Here is a 16,735-nt window from a genome sequence, read left to right as displayed (position 1 = left end):
CATGGTCTCTCACGGCACACTCTCTTTTCTCACCTAACCCCTCCCACTCTTACTCTCTTCACCGCTTCCCACGCTCTCTCTCTTTTAAACGCATCTCTCTCTCTCTACCCCTCTCACTCTCACTCTGTTTCCCCTCTATCTCTATCTTACTCGCCACTCCAACTCTAACCCCTCCCATACTCTCTACCCATCCCCAAATCCCTCACTGCGCCACTCCCTCTCTTTTCACTAGTTCCATTCTCTCTCAATACCTCTTCGACTCTCTCTCTTCCCCACTCCCTCCCAGTCTCTCTGTCTGCACTCAGACTCTCTCTCTCTACTCCTCTCCGCCCTCCCTCAGCGCTTTTTTCTTACTTCATCTCTGCGCCCTCCCACACGCTGTCTACCCACTCGTATTCTCTGTCTACCTCCTCTCACTCCCTCTTCCCATCCCACTCCATCTCTTTAACCGCGTACCTATCTCTCTCAGCCACGCCTCTCTGAAAAATACAGATCCCATTCTTTCTCACTTTACTTACTTCATTCTTTGCTTCTCTAAACTATGTCTCGCTCGCTCTCTACACCATTCCATTCTGGCTCTCTACATCACTCCATCTCTTTCTCTCTCTCATTCTCCCTCTCTCTGCCACACGCTCTCTCGATCCCCTCCCACTCTCGCTCCCACTTCCATTCTTTCTCTACCTCTTCAACACTCACTCTTCCCCACTCCCTCCCAATCTGTGTCGCTGCATTCAGTCTGTCTCTCTACTCCTCTCCCCCTCCCTCTACGCTTCTTTCTTACTCTTTCTCTACGCCCTCCAACACTCTCTCTAACCCTTCAAGTATCTCTCTTTCTCTGTCTGCCAGTTCCTACTCTCTGTCTCTCATGCCCGCTACCTCACTCGCACTCTCTGCCTCTCTTTCTGTTTACTCCACTCCCCCCTCACTCTCCTTCTCTCCATCCAGCTTCCTCTCTATCTGTCTCTCTCTCCCCTCCCTCCCGATATAACGCACACTCTCTCCCTTCTCTTTCCCACTCCATCTAACCTAGAGGTATCGGAGAAGCGGAGAGGCTGGCTAGCGATGAGAGGATAGAAAAATGTGGGGATGTCATAGGAGAAGGGAGACGATGGGGTAGGGACAGAAAGGCGGGAGGTAGACAGAGACAGCAGGAGAGTGAGACAGAAAGGAAAAGAGAGAGAAGATTAGAGGCGGGTGGAGAAACCGTGGGGTGTGTGAGAGAAAGGTAAAGGGATGGGTGAAGACAGTCAGTGAAAGTGAAAGGAGGAAAGAAAGCAAGAGTGTGCGGAGCGAGAGGGAGACGAATGAGAGGAAAGAGAAGGGAGAGGAAATGGAAAGAGAGTGCAGGAGAGGGAGTGAGCGGGGAGGGGGTGCACGAAGAATGGAGATAGAGAGACAGAGGTGCTTCAGTGGAGATGGGGGTAACAGAGTAGAGATGAATACTGCTGAAAGTCACTTCGGAATGGGGGGGTCCCAGTGGTGAAAGCATGGACAGTGTCAGTTCAACCTAACCCCTGAGCTCAGGCCTCGGTCTTCTCGTAATCCCTGAGGACTGGGACTTGAGGCTGAGTCTGTCTCTCTCCAACTCAGTTTGTTCAACACAAAGACATACAACCATATCGTTTCCTCTGGTGATCTGCACTTTTTAATGAACATTTTTCTTGTTTACAAATTGAAGTGGTCGATACAGTCAGTGGGGTGTTGCCTTTTCCCACTGGTCGCTGTGCAGTGAGAAACATTGAACTGTGTCTTTGAACAACCTCCACAACCGTGAGATAAGGATGGATAATCCAGCGTTACCCTCAATCTGTTACCACAGGGACAATCGGCTTCATCGCTAAAACATTGAACTGAAATGACAAAATTGAGGTCGGATTGATGAATGAATGTATATGATTGATTGATGAATTTGGGTGAAGGGATATTTCATCACATTCTTCAGCTGCTGTCTGAACCTCGTCTGGGTCACCGCATATATCACGGTGTTTGTGCAGCAGCTGAGGAGCTGCAGCATGAAGCCCAATTCCTGCACAAAGTAAGGGAGATACACAGACTCATACCCAATACTATACATCCGTTTCCAAATTGAATACAGCATTATCGTTGACCATAACAGAATGAAATTAGCCGAGATCACAAACAGTAAAATGATGGACTTTTTCCTGATTCTCATTTCTGTGTCAGACTGAGGGTCACCATTGGTGTGAGCCCGGAGTCTCCGACGGGCCCTGCTGGTCACTAAAATGTGTCTGACCGTGAAAACATTGAACAGAAGAATCAGGGGAAATGGGAGAGCTGGGGTTAGAATGTGATGGAGGAACTCGATTGACGTCCAGACACGGGAGGTTCCAACACCATCTGCTGCGTGACAAAACGACGGGTAGTTCGTCAGCCCATACCGAGCTGAGAGCATAAAATACCAGAAAACGTTTGTTAAACAGGTTAACACAGTCACTGCTCCCAGAACCACAGACGCCGTTTTCTCACTACAATATTTCCGTTTTAACTTCTGGCAACAAACGGCCACAAATCGATCAAATGTGAAAGTGACAGTGAACCAGACAGAACAGTCAGTGGCTGCATAAAGCAGGGCAGCGTGGATATTACACACAGAGACTTCCCACAGGAAATAAAACTGTTCCCGATAAACAATGGGAATGTGTCGCAAGATCAGGTCGAAGATAATGACCAGTAGATCCGCTGCTGCCATTGCCCCCAGGTACCGTCTGACACAGGGAGTCAATCCACAATCTTTATAAAGCAGGACGTAGATCGTCACTCCGTCAGCTGTGAGGAAGAAAGACAAACACATTATCCATCAGCCTGATGGCAAAGTGACCAGTTTGACTGAAGGTTGTGTGAGGTTTTCACATGTGTTACTGCATTCAGAGATTTAGTGAAATAATTGGAGCTTAAATAATATATGGAAAGCTCTGAATTACTGACAAATATGTGTCATAAATCACAAGAAACCCTCCATCCCCAAACACACAGGAGCACATGCATAAGGACAAATGGTGTGAAGAACATTCCCACACACTCGACTACTCGGGAAAAGATACAGGTAATTTATTTTCAGTTTCTAATACGGAGCGTGAAAACATTGTCATCCTGAAGGATTTTCTCCCAGTTCTTTGAAAATAAATGGAAGTACGAAATTGCAGTCTTTTTCTTTAAATTATGGTCAATCCTCTGTCGTGAAGAAATGTAAACACAGGGAAAACAGATTCACCCCTTTAACTTCCTGAGGCGACTACGGAACAGTGTCTCCTTCTCCCATTAACGGATCCCTTCCCTCGGGACCTTATCATTTGGTCAATTCAATGACATCCGGCCCTTCACAAATAATGTCAGGGATAGAATATTGTGGGGAATGTCATGTATTCTGCTGCAAACCAATCGAATCCCACAGTCTATTTGGACTACAACTCCTCCCATCCTCCCTCTTGTAATAACGCCATCGCTTATTCGCAATTCCTCTGACTCTGCTGCATCTGTTCCTAGAATGACCAATTCCATCTCAGAAAATCCCCGATGGCTTCCTTTTTAAAATACCACAATTTCCCCTCCCACGTGGTTGACGATGCCTTCCAGCACATCTCCACTTCCCTCCCCTCCGTCCTCATACTCTCACCCTCACCTACCCCCTCACCTCCACCCAAGGCCCCGTAGCATCCTTCCACATCCGGCGGAAATTTACTTGTACTTCCACAAATGTCATCTACAGTATCTGTTGCACCCGATGTGGTCTCTTCTCCAATGGGAGACAGGCCGCCAACTTGTGGAGCATGACAGAGAACATTTCTGGGACTTCCACATCAACCAAATGCATCATCCGGTGGCTGAACACTTCAATTCCACTTCCTACTCCGCCAAAGACAAAGGTCATGGGCTTCCTCCTTTGCCAAGCCCAAAGCCCCCTGTGCCTGTAGGATGAACACATCATCTTCCACCATGGGACCCTGCAACCACAGGGGTTCAAAGTGGATTTTACCATTTTACTCAGTTCCCCTCCTGCACGTTTTTCCCGTCCAAAGCCTCGAACTGAGCACAGCCTTCTTGACCTGTTCATTACCTTTCCCATCTATCCGCACCACCCTCCTCTCGATCCTATCACATTCTCCACATTTTCATCTTCATATTGCATTCTCAGATGGCTTACCCCCAGCCCCAAACCCTTCCATTTACCTCTCAGCCATCCCTTGCTCCACAAGTCTCATTCCAAATGAAGGCCTTCTGCCGGAATCGTTAATTATCCTGCTCATTGGATGCCCCCTGACCTGCTGTGCTGTTGCAGCGCCTCACTTCCGGTCCGGAAACATTGTGACACCGTCATATTCACAGAACGAGAACCGATGGGTATTATTTCATGAAGACCCATCACCCACCCTGGGTATATCGTGTCTCACCGGTGAAGGGAAAACCGTGAGATGCGGTCAGGCAAGTAGTTACACTCGTATTCTCCCAACATTCATTCCGGAACCCGGGAAATATCTTGGTAAAGGTCAAAGCTGGTCAAGGAAATCGCCTGATGATGGATGCCTACTGCCATCCACACCACCCCGCAGAGATAACACAGTTCTCTTCAGATTTGAAAGCAAATAAGAGGAAATGCTGAGGGTGATAAGGACCCAGAATGCACTCTGGTTGAATGACTTCAATGTCCATCACCAAGTGTGTCTCTACAGTTTCACGAAAGACTGAGCATGGAGAGGCTTCTAACACACAGCATCCAGATTGTGGGAAAGGATGGGGGAACCCACAAGAGCGAAACAATCGCATCAACGTGCTTCTCACAGATGGATTTGCCCCTAAAAGTATCTGTCGGAGCACCCAGCAGACAGTCCTGGCGGAGGAAAAGTCTCAGCCTTATACTGAAGATACTGCCCACTGTATGAAGTGAAACTACCTCCTGCGAAGTAGGGCATACTTCCAAAGGACCGAACAAATCGAAACTGGGCATCCATGAGGCACTGTCGACTATCAGCACAAAGTCAGAAGTGGACTGTAAAATGGTGGTTCCAACATATTCGTTACCATTCACAATTACATCCATACTAAAGCCGGATATTCTGCCCATTCAGAGTTTTAAACAGCAACAGAATTTGGTCATTCAGCCATTCGAGCCTGTTACTCAGCAATTGGATCAGATCGTTGCATTTCTTATATCTGTGACGCAGGAAATGGAAGGCATATTCAGCCTTTCAAAGCTGCTACACAGGTATACGGGGAGGACTGTTTACTCAGCCTTGAACAGGAATAACTTAGCGATACGTTAGTCGTTATCATTTCAACACAAAATTAATAACTGCAGTGAGACACTGACTCGTGATCAGGACTCAGTAATTTGTAATTTTCGAGAAATGGAACAAACTTTTTCTAACTAACATCAGCAGGAACTGAAGTTATCAAGCGAGAATAGTGAATCTTTAATTGAATAAACAATATACAACACTTTGGAGGCTGGAATATAACGTGGGTAACGGTGCATCTGTTACTTTACAGGAAGAATTGCAGGATGTATATGACAGAAAAGGAAAAAGATAACAGACGTTAGTAACACATGTTTACTGGACGGATCATTCTAACACGTTGAGAAAAGTATTGCTCCATCTCCCTGATGGTCTGCTCCCTGATATTACCTTGGGCCCCATTGCGCTCAGTACAGACGGGATATTTTGATGTGGTTCAGTAGCGGTGAGGACTGGTGAGAGAGTAAGTGCTTTTAGCCATTTTACAGGGGCATGGTTTCTGTTCGCCAGGCCATCCTTTCTTTCTTGATAGAGACCCGAAGACGATGCGAATGGGCTGACTGCTTCCGAATGAAGATGCCATGGCAGTTGCCAGGACAGTGGACATTCATCAACATGGTTGTACTGCTCCATCAATGGACTGAGAGACGGAGAGTACAATCACAAGGGTAATATCTAAAGGCAATGCTATAAACAGCTGAAGTGTTCATTCCCATCACATTTTTATTTCACCACAGAGATTGATTAACCCAGAAGAAATATCTGTTCAGCAAAGAGCAATCTGTAGATCAAGCTTTGCTCGGTCCAACCCGGCATTCTGCAGATTTAAAACAAAACCTGTGCAGACCACGCCAGTGCATTGATCTGTAATCTCAGACGAGATAATATGTTCATCCCTGGAGCTATGTAGACATGTGGCCTAGAGACTGCGAATGTTGTGGTCTGGAGACTGGACCCAGTTCTGCCTGGGGATGGGTGAGATGCGTTCTGGAGACTGAGGTGAGTGCGGCATTATGACTTGTCTAAGTGTGGAATGGGCCAGATGCAGTCTGGAGAATGGAAATGGTGCAGTCTAAAGACTGGTTCTGGTGTGGATTGGAGACTGGGCTTGGTGCGGTCAGGAGAACGAGGCCTGGTGCCGCGTGGAGACTGGGTCCAAAGCGATTCGGAGACGCGGGCCTGCGCATTCTGGTGACTACGCCCAGTGTGGTCTGGTGACTGGGCGCGGGTGCTGTCTGGACACTCGGTTCTGGTACAGACTGGAGTGTGAAAGAGTGTGATTGGAGACTGTTGTTTTTTTTTCCCATTTTTATTCTTCTTCTGAATATTCATTTTTTATTCTTTCCATTTCAATCAAACTGCTGAAGAATTTGTACCCAGATTTCTTGTACCTAAGATGGCGTCATAAGTGAAGACATTATCAACTTTTTACTTCACTCATTAGCGTGCACGTGACAATGAAACCAATTCAAATCATTTCAAATGTGAGAGTCACTGACTTTGATATCCTTCCAAAACAAAGATGCTGCGTGTGTACTGGTGTGGGGCGGCCAGCAGGCGGTGATATTTTATCACTTTAAACACAAGGGGCGGGGGACAACTGGAGTGAGAGGGTGAGGAAGGACATTGTGATTCCCGGTTCAATGGCTTCACTGCCAAAAGAACAGAAATGCCAATGCTCAGAAATGTAGATGATGAGATGCACAGGCCAATACATTAAAGCACACTCACAATGACAGACAAAGATACACACATAGAGACACGCGCACATACACACACTCAGACTTATACACGCGCGCGTGCACACACACACACGCGCACACACACACACACACGCACACACACACACACACATACCAATAAACACACTGATAGATACAGACGTTCGGCTAATCACGCATGCTTTGACATTCAATTAGATCATGGCTGATCTCATCTCGTCCTAAACTTTATTTCGTCTTGGAAAATAAAGCACGGCAAGTGACTGACCCGTTACAGTTGGAGAACTTTGGGACCAGTGACCGTAATTCTATAAGTTTGAAAATTGATACGAAAAAGGATAGGACTGGTCCACATGTTAATGTTTTGAATTAGGGCATGGCCCCACAACCCATGCCCTGGAGCGCATGGATTGTGGGGATACCCTTACCATAGAATGCAAAAAAAGGTGCACGAGATAGCGTTGACTGATAGGGTTAAGGAGAATGGAAACAGATTATGCAAGTCTTTTAAGCGCAAATGAGAAGCTAGGGAAAGAATAGGGTGTCATAAAAATCACTATGTGTGGTTCCACAAGAGATGAATTAGGTTTATTGGGTTGTACACGCATGAAGATCGTGAAAATTTTATAAGTCGCAACATATGACGCAATCGTCGGCTCAAAGAATACCCCCCACCTTCCCCAAATGTACAGAATCTTGGTACAAAGCAGAAGAATAAAGAAGTCAAAGTTAAAACATGAAACATTACAGACCTTCCGAAAATAGTCAAACGACACAGAAACACACTTAACAGTTCAAAACCACAATCGAAAAGTGTCTGCCCGTGTTGGGTTCACGTTCCTCACAAGGACTTGACCTCCACCATTCATCTGTCTGAAAGAATGTTCCTGCTCAACTGGGGAGGTCCTACAGAAATATATCGCGTCAGTAATTACTGTGGATACAGACATGAAAGCGTGGGAACTCAGGAATCTTTTGAAACGAGGCCACACTGCACAAGAGGACCTGTTGGACGTATTAAAATCTATCCCGTTGGTAAATACCCAGGATCTGTTCAAGTCCATCCCAGATCATTGCAGTAATCTGGCGAAGAAATATTGGGCGCCCTTGGTAAAGTTTTTGTATCATTCCTCAGCGTTCTGAGGAAGGATCACTGGATCCCAAACGTTACCTTTGATGTCTCTGCACTTATTCTGCCAGAACTGTTGCGCTTTTCCAGAAACATCTGTTTTTCTAACTGATTTACAGCATCTGCAGTTCTCTCGGAGTTTATTTGATGCGATTGACAGCCACGACTGAGGTATTGGAGGACTGAAAGACAGTTAATTTTTGGAACCTTCTTCCAAAAACAAATGCCTGCAAGGCAAAAAAACACAGAGAACAACAGACTAGTGAGTCTAATGTCAGGGATGGGTAAACGTTCGGAGTAGTTTCTGAGAGACAGCACTTACATGCATTTGGAAAGGCATGGAATGATCATGCATAGCATGGTTTTGTAGATGGGAATTTCTGTTTCACTAAGCTTCGGTGAAATGTTGGAAGAGGTTATCAAGAAGATTCATGAAGGTAAAGCAGCTTACATTGTCTTCATGGAACTTAGTGACGTCCAACATGGTTTCACATGGTAGCCTGGTTATTGGGGTTAAATCACAGGGGATGAGGGAGACCTATCCAATTAAATATTGGCTTGACAATGCGAGACAGCGGATGTTGGGAGAGACTTGTTGTGAGCCGCGATGTGCCACAAGGACCAGGTGTTGGGTCCACTTTTGATTATGACTTTTATGAATGGTTTGGACGAGAATACATGAAGCACGGGATAGGAAGTTTGTCGACGATGTCATAAATGCGAGGTGTTGCATTTTGTCACACAAATCAGGACAGGAGTTACACTGCTAATGGCCGGGCCTTGAGGAGTGTTGTCAGACAGAGAGACACAGGGTGCTTTTACATATTTCCTTGAAAGTGGAGTCTCAGGAAGAAAGGGAGGTGTGGAAGGCAATAGGTCCACTCAACTTCATCGATCAGAGCAATTGAGAACAGGAGCGGGTCATCATGTGATTGCTGAACAAGAGAATGCGAAGGCTACATTTGGAGAACTGAGTACAATTCTTGTCGCCCTGTTTTAGGAAGGATGTTATAAACTGGAATGGGTACAAAAGTATTTAAAATGGTGTCAATTACACGAGAGGGTTTGAGATCAAAGGATAGCCTGATATAGACTGTGACTTTTTTCCCTATTGCGTTGGAGGTTGTGGAAGATCTTACAGTGGTTTATAAAATCGCGAGCAGCATGGATATGCTGAATAGCCAAACTCTTTTCCACAGGGAATAGGTGTACAAAACCAAAGCGCAAAGGCTTAAGATGAAAGGGGAGACATTTAAAGGAGATCTAAGTGATAAATATTTCGCACAGGCTATTCTATGTATATGTAATGAGCTGTCAGAGAAAACGGTAGCGGGAATACTTTTTCAACATTTAAAAGTCTATTGGATGGGAACATGAATGGGAATGGTTTGGAGGGGGTATGTGCCAAACGCAGATAAACAGGACTGGCTCAGTTTAGGAATCCTGGTGAGCATAGACACGTTGGGCCGAAGTGTCTGTTTGCATATTGTATGACTTTATGACTCTCCGACTCTAAAACTCAAATTTCGTAAACAAGTTTTTGTTGCCCTCAAACCATTTTCAGGTCAAAAGTTCTCTTCAAAAATCGAGCTCCTCTCCCTTTGAAAGGAGAACACCTAACATTGATGTCGTACTGCAGTCCACAGCAGCAGAAGAAGCAGAGTTGCATTCAACCGCAATCTGTCACTTTTTGACTGGGATTTTCCCTCAGTCTATGATTAACATGAACCGAATCTATTGTTCGGTGATGAGTGTGGGTGGACATGCCAGCGTCAGAACAATGTATATCTCAGCCTGATTATTACATGTTAAAGCTACCACACTTGATTGGTTACGTTCCAAACAAAACGTCTATCATCAGATAGAGAGGGCATAATGATTTCAGCACTAACAGGTCAGATCGAAGCTCTGCAGTGCTGGCACATCCACTCAGAAATAGAGGTGGACGAGCAAACAACTTACAAATTTCCCCGTCCTAAATAATAGAACAGCCCTATGTATCATTGTAAAGGACAAGGATGTAGTAGCTGCACCGTCGTGAGCCAGTGGTGTTGAGTGGGTGATTCACCCACGAATGCTGATGAAGGGCTGATGACCGAGACGTCGATATTCCTGTTCCTCGGATGCTGCCTGACCTGCTGTGCTTTTCCTGCACCACTTCCATCTAGACTCTGGGTTCCAGCATCTGCAGTCGTTGCTTTTACCGAGTTGATTTTAACCGGACTGCGAATGCAGTTTGCGCACTGCAACCGACCCCTTCTGTACTATATTCTCAGGAGAATTCATACTCTCAATAAACAGTATTCCAACACCATATCAAACGTCAAAAACTGTAAGCACAATCAACTTTTATATATCCACTCCTATGACCAACACTCCTCAAACATTAAAGAAGATTCCCAGCGACCATCCCTACGGTGATTGATGACGTCACTTCCGCCCCCATCATGGCCGCTTCCACAGACACTTCCGCCCCTCACACTTCCTCATGCAATGCACGTTACATCACCTCCGCCACTCACATAATCGCTGATGTCACAAACTCAGTGACTTCCACCCCCACACTGCTGTGGTCGCCACGAATTCTGCCCCCACCAACGCCACTCACCTGCAATCTGCTGACACGCCCCAGTCAGGTCACCCTGTCACCTTCCCCGCCCCCAGAACCCTGAGGGGTACACAACCCGACGCATGACTCCACCCCCATTCCACCTAACACCACTCGCAATGCATTTTCTGGCTCGACCCTCACTGCCAGCTCCACATGTACACCAGGTCTTAGCTCCCAGGCCTGCCTAGTTTTCACCACTCCCCTTGACATCCCTCTTACTGTGGACGAACGATTAGTCCTTAGCAAATACCTCATCTTTATGCCCCTGCACCCATGCGACAATGAATTTAATACACGCCGTGATGCTGATCACCTCTTCTGCCGCCTCCCCCTCCGAGCTCACGTTTACAATCAGAACTCCCACTCACCTCCGAGTGCCCGCCTTCAACACACTCCATTCAGCCGGACACCCCGTGCTGACTTATTACCTGCCTTCGATCTCTTCATTTCCAATTGCTGTGGAGACATTAACCACCTCAACCTGTCCACACCCTCCCCCACACCGACCTGTCACCCTCACACCGCACATCCCTCTACTCCCTTTGCTCCAATCCCAACCTCACTATCAGATAAAGTAGGTGCAGTTGTAGTTTGGCACACTTGCCTCTACACCACTGAAGACAGACGCCAACTCGAAGACAACTTCTCCTATCGCCCCCACGATCATGACCCCACCCCATCACCAAACCATCATCTCCCAGACCACAGCGAACCTCTTCACCTCAGGAGTTCTCCCACCCATGGCTTCCAACCTCATAGACTGGGATCCCCACACCACCCGATTCTAACTTCTTCCCAAGATCCACAAACCTGATCACCCTGGCCGACAAAAAAAGTATTCCTGAAGAAGGGCTTTTGCAAAAAACGTCTATTTTCCTGCTCCTCGGATATTGCCTGATCTGCTGTGCTTTTCCAGTAACACTCTAATCTCGACAAATTTTTAAGATGTATTGGGAACAGCTGGGACATAAGGACCGATCCCTGTGATATCCCCCGATATTTGCACTCCAACAAAGTAACCGTTTTAATCTTATATACTGTTTCCTGTCAGCTGCCCGATTCAAAAACCATGGTCATGTCTTAGCTCCATTCCAACAAGATTTCATTTTGCGCACTAGGATTGGGAATTTATCAAAAAGCTTTCTGAAAACTCAAATGGACTGCAACCATTGCTTCTCCACAATGTATTGGACAGTCAGTTTCTCAAAGATGATTCCCATTTCATAAATCTATGTTGACTGTGTCTGAACCCATTACTTACAGTCCCAGCAGTTGCTGCCAAATTGTGTATTTCCGAACTTCATTCTATTTCTTTTTCATTCTCTCCAGACTTAGGTTTCCCAGTATTATTGGGAGTTTTTTTTAAATTTGTTTTCTTCTGTGTAGACAAGAACTGAAGTATTTATTTCATAGTTCTGCCATTTCCCTATTCTCCATTTTCCATTCACTGGTTGCTGACAGTGAAGAAACTTCACTTGTTTTCTCTTACCATTTACATTGACAGTTCGCTCATATAATTCTTGTTAAAATACACTTCAGGAAACCATTCATTTCTGTTTTAAGATTCTCAATGATAAACCTTCCAGCATCATACAGTCACAGATACACAGTCTCTGTACCGTCAGAAATACAATGCAATCTACATTAGTCTAACTTGCCGACACAAGACCGTTAGCCGTGAATATTATGACACTTCAAGTGCTCGTCCACGGACTTTGAAATGATTGTGGGATTACCCATGATATCTCTCCTCTAAGGAAGAACATTCCCAAGCCCAAAACCTTCTGGATTAAAAAAGAACAATTCTTGAATCATGTCTAAACCTCAACCCCTCCAGTTTAAAAGCGTGTTACTCTGGTACATGGCCTTTTGACTTATTGGAACAGCTGCTGCTATTACACCGTTTCCATTTTCCTTGTAATCTTTTCCTTCTGAATTACGTCCCCCTCAGCCTTCCCTGCTCCTTCACAAATAACTGAGCTTATCCATGCTCTCTCCAGAGCTTATATCCTCCATCCCAGGAAACATACCGGTTAATCTCCTCTGCACCCCGTCCAGTGCATTCACGTCCTTCCTGTAATGTGACTCCCAAAACTGCACACTGTATTCCATCTTAGCTTAACCAAATTCCTGTATAATTCTCGTAATCAATGTCTCAATAAATAAAGACAATGCCTACTGTCCATAATGCCTTCAGAACGAGCCCATTAAACTGACCAGTCACATTCATTGATGTGTGAAGATGCACCCTCTGAGATTTCTCGTGTGCAGTCATTCACTCAGTACCTCGGTTTTTAGTCCCTTCATCCAAAGTGCATTACTTCATATTTATCAGGGTTACTTTCCATCTGCCATTTTTCTGCATATCTGACCATTCAATCTGAACCTTCCCGTTACATGTGACGTTCGTCCTCACTGTCAAACATACATTTACTTTTCATAATCACACCAATGCACTCCGCATTCACATCCACATCATTTATGAATACCACACATAATAAGGGCGACAACACTGATCCCTGTGATACACCACCGCACACTGGTCGACAGTCACACCAATAGCTTTTTGCCACAACTCTCTGTCTCCTGCCACTAAAACAATTTTGTATATAACTTGCAAAGGTAACCTTGATTATATGACATTTTACTTCCTTCATCCGTTTTCCATGTGGGACTCTGTCAAAAGCCTGGCACCGAAACCACATCAATGATCCCCTTGCCACAATGCAATAAAATTCATCCGGATTGATATCACTCTAATAAAACCATGCTGGCTATGCGTGATCAAACATTGCTACTCATAATGGAGATCAACTTTCTCTTTTCCTATTTGCTGCAGTAGTTTACCTAACAGTGAACTGATACGCACAGGTCTATAGTTCCCTAGTCTATCTTCACCACCCTTCCCGCAAAGTGGGACCACATTAGTTCTCTGGCATTTCTTCTATGACCAGATTCAACTTCATAAAATTTGGTCAAGGTCTTTCATCCCTTGTCTCCAACGACAGCCTGTGATAAAACTCATCTGGACCATTTGTGCAATTATATACCAACTAAAACCATTAATCCACAATCACAGTTTATATCAATCTGCTCAAGAACTTCACAGTCCAACTTATTTAATTTTGTCCTAGTATCCCCCTTCTCTCAAGAAAACAAACGTGAAGCTCTCATGTAACAATCTATCAATGTTCTCCAGTTTCACACACAAATTGTCCCCTTCGTTTCTAATGTGCTTTAATCGTTCCCTGGTATTATTGTTCCCTGATTGATGTCCTTGTGGAATAGCTTGGGAGTTTTCCTTATCTTGCCTGCTCACATTTCTCCATATACTTGTTTCATTTAGGCCCCTCTCTGTGAGTTTTCCCAGTTTCATTAAGATTACTTCTCATGCGTTCAATCTCGAGGGGACACAGGCCGAGATCCCTCATCAGATAATCTTGATATTTGAGGGATTAATCTGGAGAATACCCATTAATATATGTGATCAGTATGTTCTTTCTTCGAACAGAACACCAAAACTCGACACAGTACGCCAGGTACAGACTCACCAACATTGTGTGTAAGCGACGCAGGACATATTTACTTTTAGTGTGAGTAAATAACTGCAGATTCTGTAATCTTCACTGAAAACAGCAAATGCTGGAGATAACAGCGGGTCAGACAGCATCCATGGAGAGATAGCAAACAAGCTATGTGTATGACACTTTATCATCTACATCTGATTCCCTTTAAATGAAAGTCAAACTGACTTTTACCTTCTTATTTGCACATATTCCTCCCAATACCCATCGTTTCAATTTTTCTACTAAGTGACTGGGAGAATTCTTTTAAAAGTCCTCCTGAATATCCAAGAATATCACATACGTTGGTTTTCCATTCTTTATGTCTACACGAGATACCTTCACACAAAAAAATTTGAAAATAATAACTTGACTTTCAAAAGTACAGAATAATTTTCTCAAAGTTTGCTATTACTTTCTAAATGACTGAAGTCACATTCGTTATAATACATTACATCAGATTCCCTAATCTGAATATCAAGTTAACTGGTCTGTTGTTCTCCTCTCTCCCTCTTCTTTAATGTTTGCTTCCCCTTGCTGTTTCTAAACTCCACCTTACTCGATTCAGTGGAATTTGAGAAACGTGAGCTCGAGGGAAGAGTAATTCCAGATTCAGGCGATATGTTTGGCGAGGCAAAACTCTATTTTGATATTATCACGCCACATCTTACCCGTTCTTCTGAAGCGTCATTGCAAGATTTTCACCAGAACTCTCATTATGCTGGTAGAGTGAAGAAGGACAAAGATCTTTCACCAATGCTGTGGCTTCCTTCAGGTAGACTTTGATGTTCTAATCTGAGTGGGAACCTTACAGCAGGCTGGCAAAGTGTTGTTGCGACTCTTCAGGACCTATGTGAGTCCACAACAGTTGTAGCGTGTGCAGATTTGATCTCACTGAAGATAGGATATTGGAATTAACTCAGAGACTGTTCCCTCATCTTATTTCTGAAATTAAAATGACAATTATAGATGCCCTACAGAATGGAAGCAGGTCATTTGACGCAACCACTCTGAACTGATTCTTTGAAGACCATCCCAACCAAACCCACTCTCTACCCAATCTCTGAAAACCTGCAGTTTACATTAGTAGTGAACATAACCTGCCCATCCCCGGTCACTATGGGTAGTTTAGCAAGGCCAAATAACTATCCTTCGCATTTTGCGACTGTGGGTGGAAACTGGAGCACCCAGCAGAAACCCTTGTTGGCACGGGAGAATGTGCATACTCCACAAAAACAGTGACCTAAGGCTGGACTTGAACGCGGGTCTCTGGTGTTGCGAAGCAGCAGTACTAACCACTGAGTTACACAGTGTGGGCAACAGAACTTGCCTGCACAATGACCTAGCAGCATAGCCTTGTTTCTGCCCAAGGGCCTTTCACGTGTGAGATGAATATGATAACCACAACACTATATTGGTTACACATACAGTGTGACCACTAGCCCACTGAAGTTTCTGTCCTGTGTTGCAACACAGATCACTTTGCAACGAACATATTGCATTCTAATGTGTTCGTTTTAAGCAGAACTCATTCACAACATGATTCTTCATTACACGTTATTCGTACAAAAGGCCGCAATGGGATTCAAACTCACGTATACTTTCACACTAAAGCCTAAATCCTGCAACTTAGCCTATTCTGGCAGTCTCCCACACTGAACAGAAACCATGAACAGTATTTGAATCTAGCTCTTGAGGACATTGCTACATCTCTGGCTGCACAGCGAAGTGATAATACCAGTGCATCATCATCTCAACTGTCACATTCTCTTAAGGTTGCAAACTTAGGCAGTGGAGTATTAGCACTGTTTCCTGTAAACACATCAATCACGTTCAGCCAATGCCTGTCTCCATCCAGAGGATCAGTTTAGATCAACAACTTGGCGGAAAACAAAATGGCATTTGCGAGAAATTTGAACACGGAATGTTTAATATGAGGTGCAAGCACTGTTCGTGTTTGAACCCGAGATCTACCTTTTCACTGAGCAGGCACTTTAATCAACTTAGCCTCAACATCACGTTAACGTACGAGGGAGGGATGAGCAGGTTGAACCAATACCTCTGTAAGTTTACAAGAATGACAGGTGATCTTGTTTTGAGATTCAGTGACAGAGGGCTATTCCACAGCAATCTGAGGATTCAGTTCCACTTCTCGAACCTGGAAGATAGGAACAGCAGAAGTAGATTCTTCAAACTTGTTACAGCAGGTCAGGAGGAGCGTGTTTAATTTCTGGATCCTGACTAGTCGTGTCAGGAAGACGCCAATCAAACCCAGTAAATATAAAACAGGCCCAATAATAATTGATCAGTCAAGATGAGAGTGATGTTGGAAAATCACAGCAGGTCAGGCATCATCTGAGGAGCAGGTTATCGACGTTTCGGGCAGGAGCGATTTTCCTGCTCCTTGAATGCTGCCTGCCTGTCAGTGCTTTTTCAGCACCACTCTATTCTTGACTCAT

This window comes from Chiloscyllium punctatum, chromosome 51 (genome assembly GCF_047496795.1).
Source record: "Chiloscyllium punctatum isolate Juve2018m chromosome 51, sChiPun1.3, whole genome shotgun sequence".
NCBI lineage: Eukaryota > Metazoa > Chordata > Chondrichthyes > Orectolobiformes > Hemiscylliidae > Chiloscyllium > Chiloscyllium punctatum.
This window is presented reverse-complemented; position numbering follows the sequence as displayed.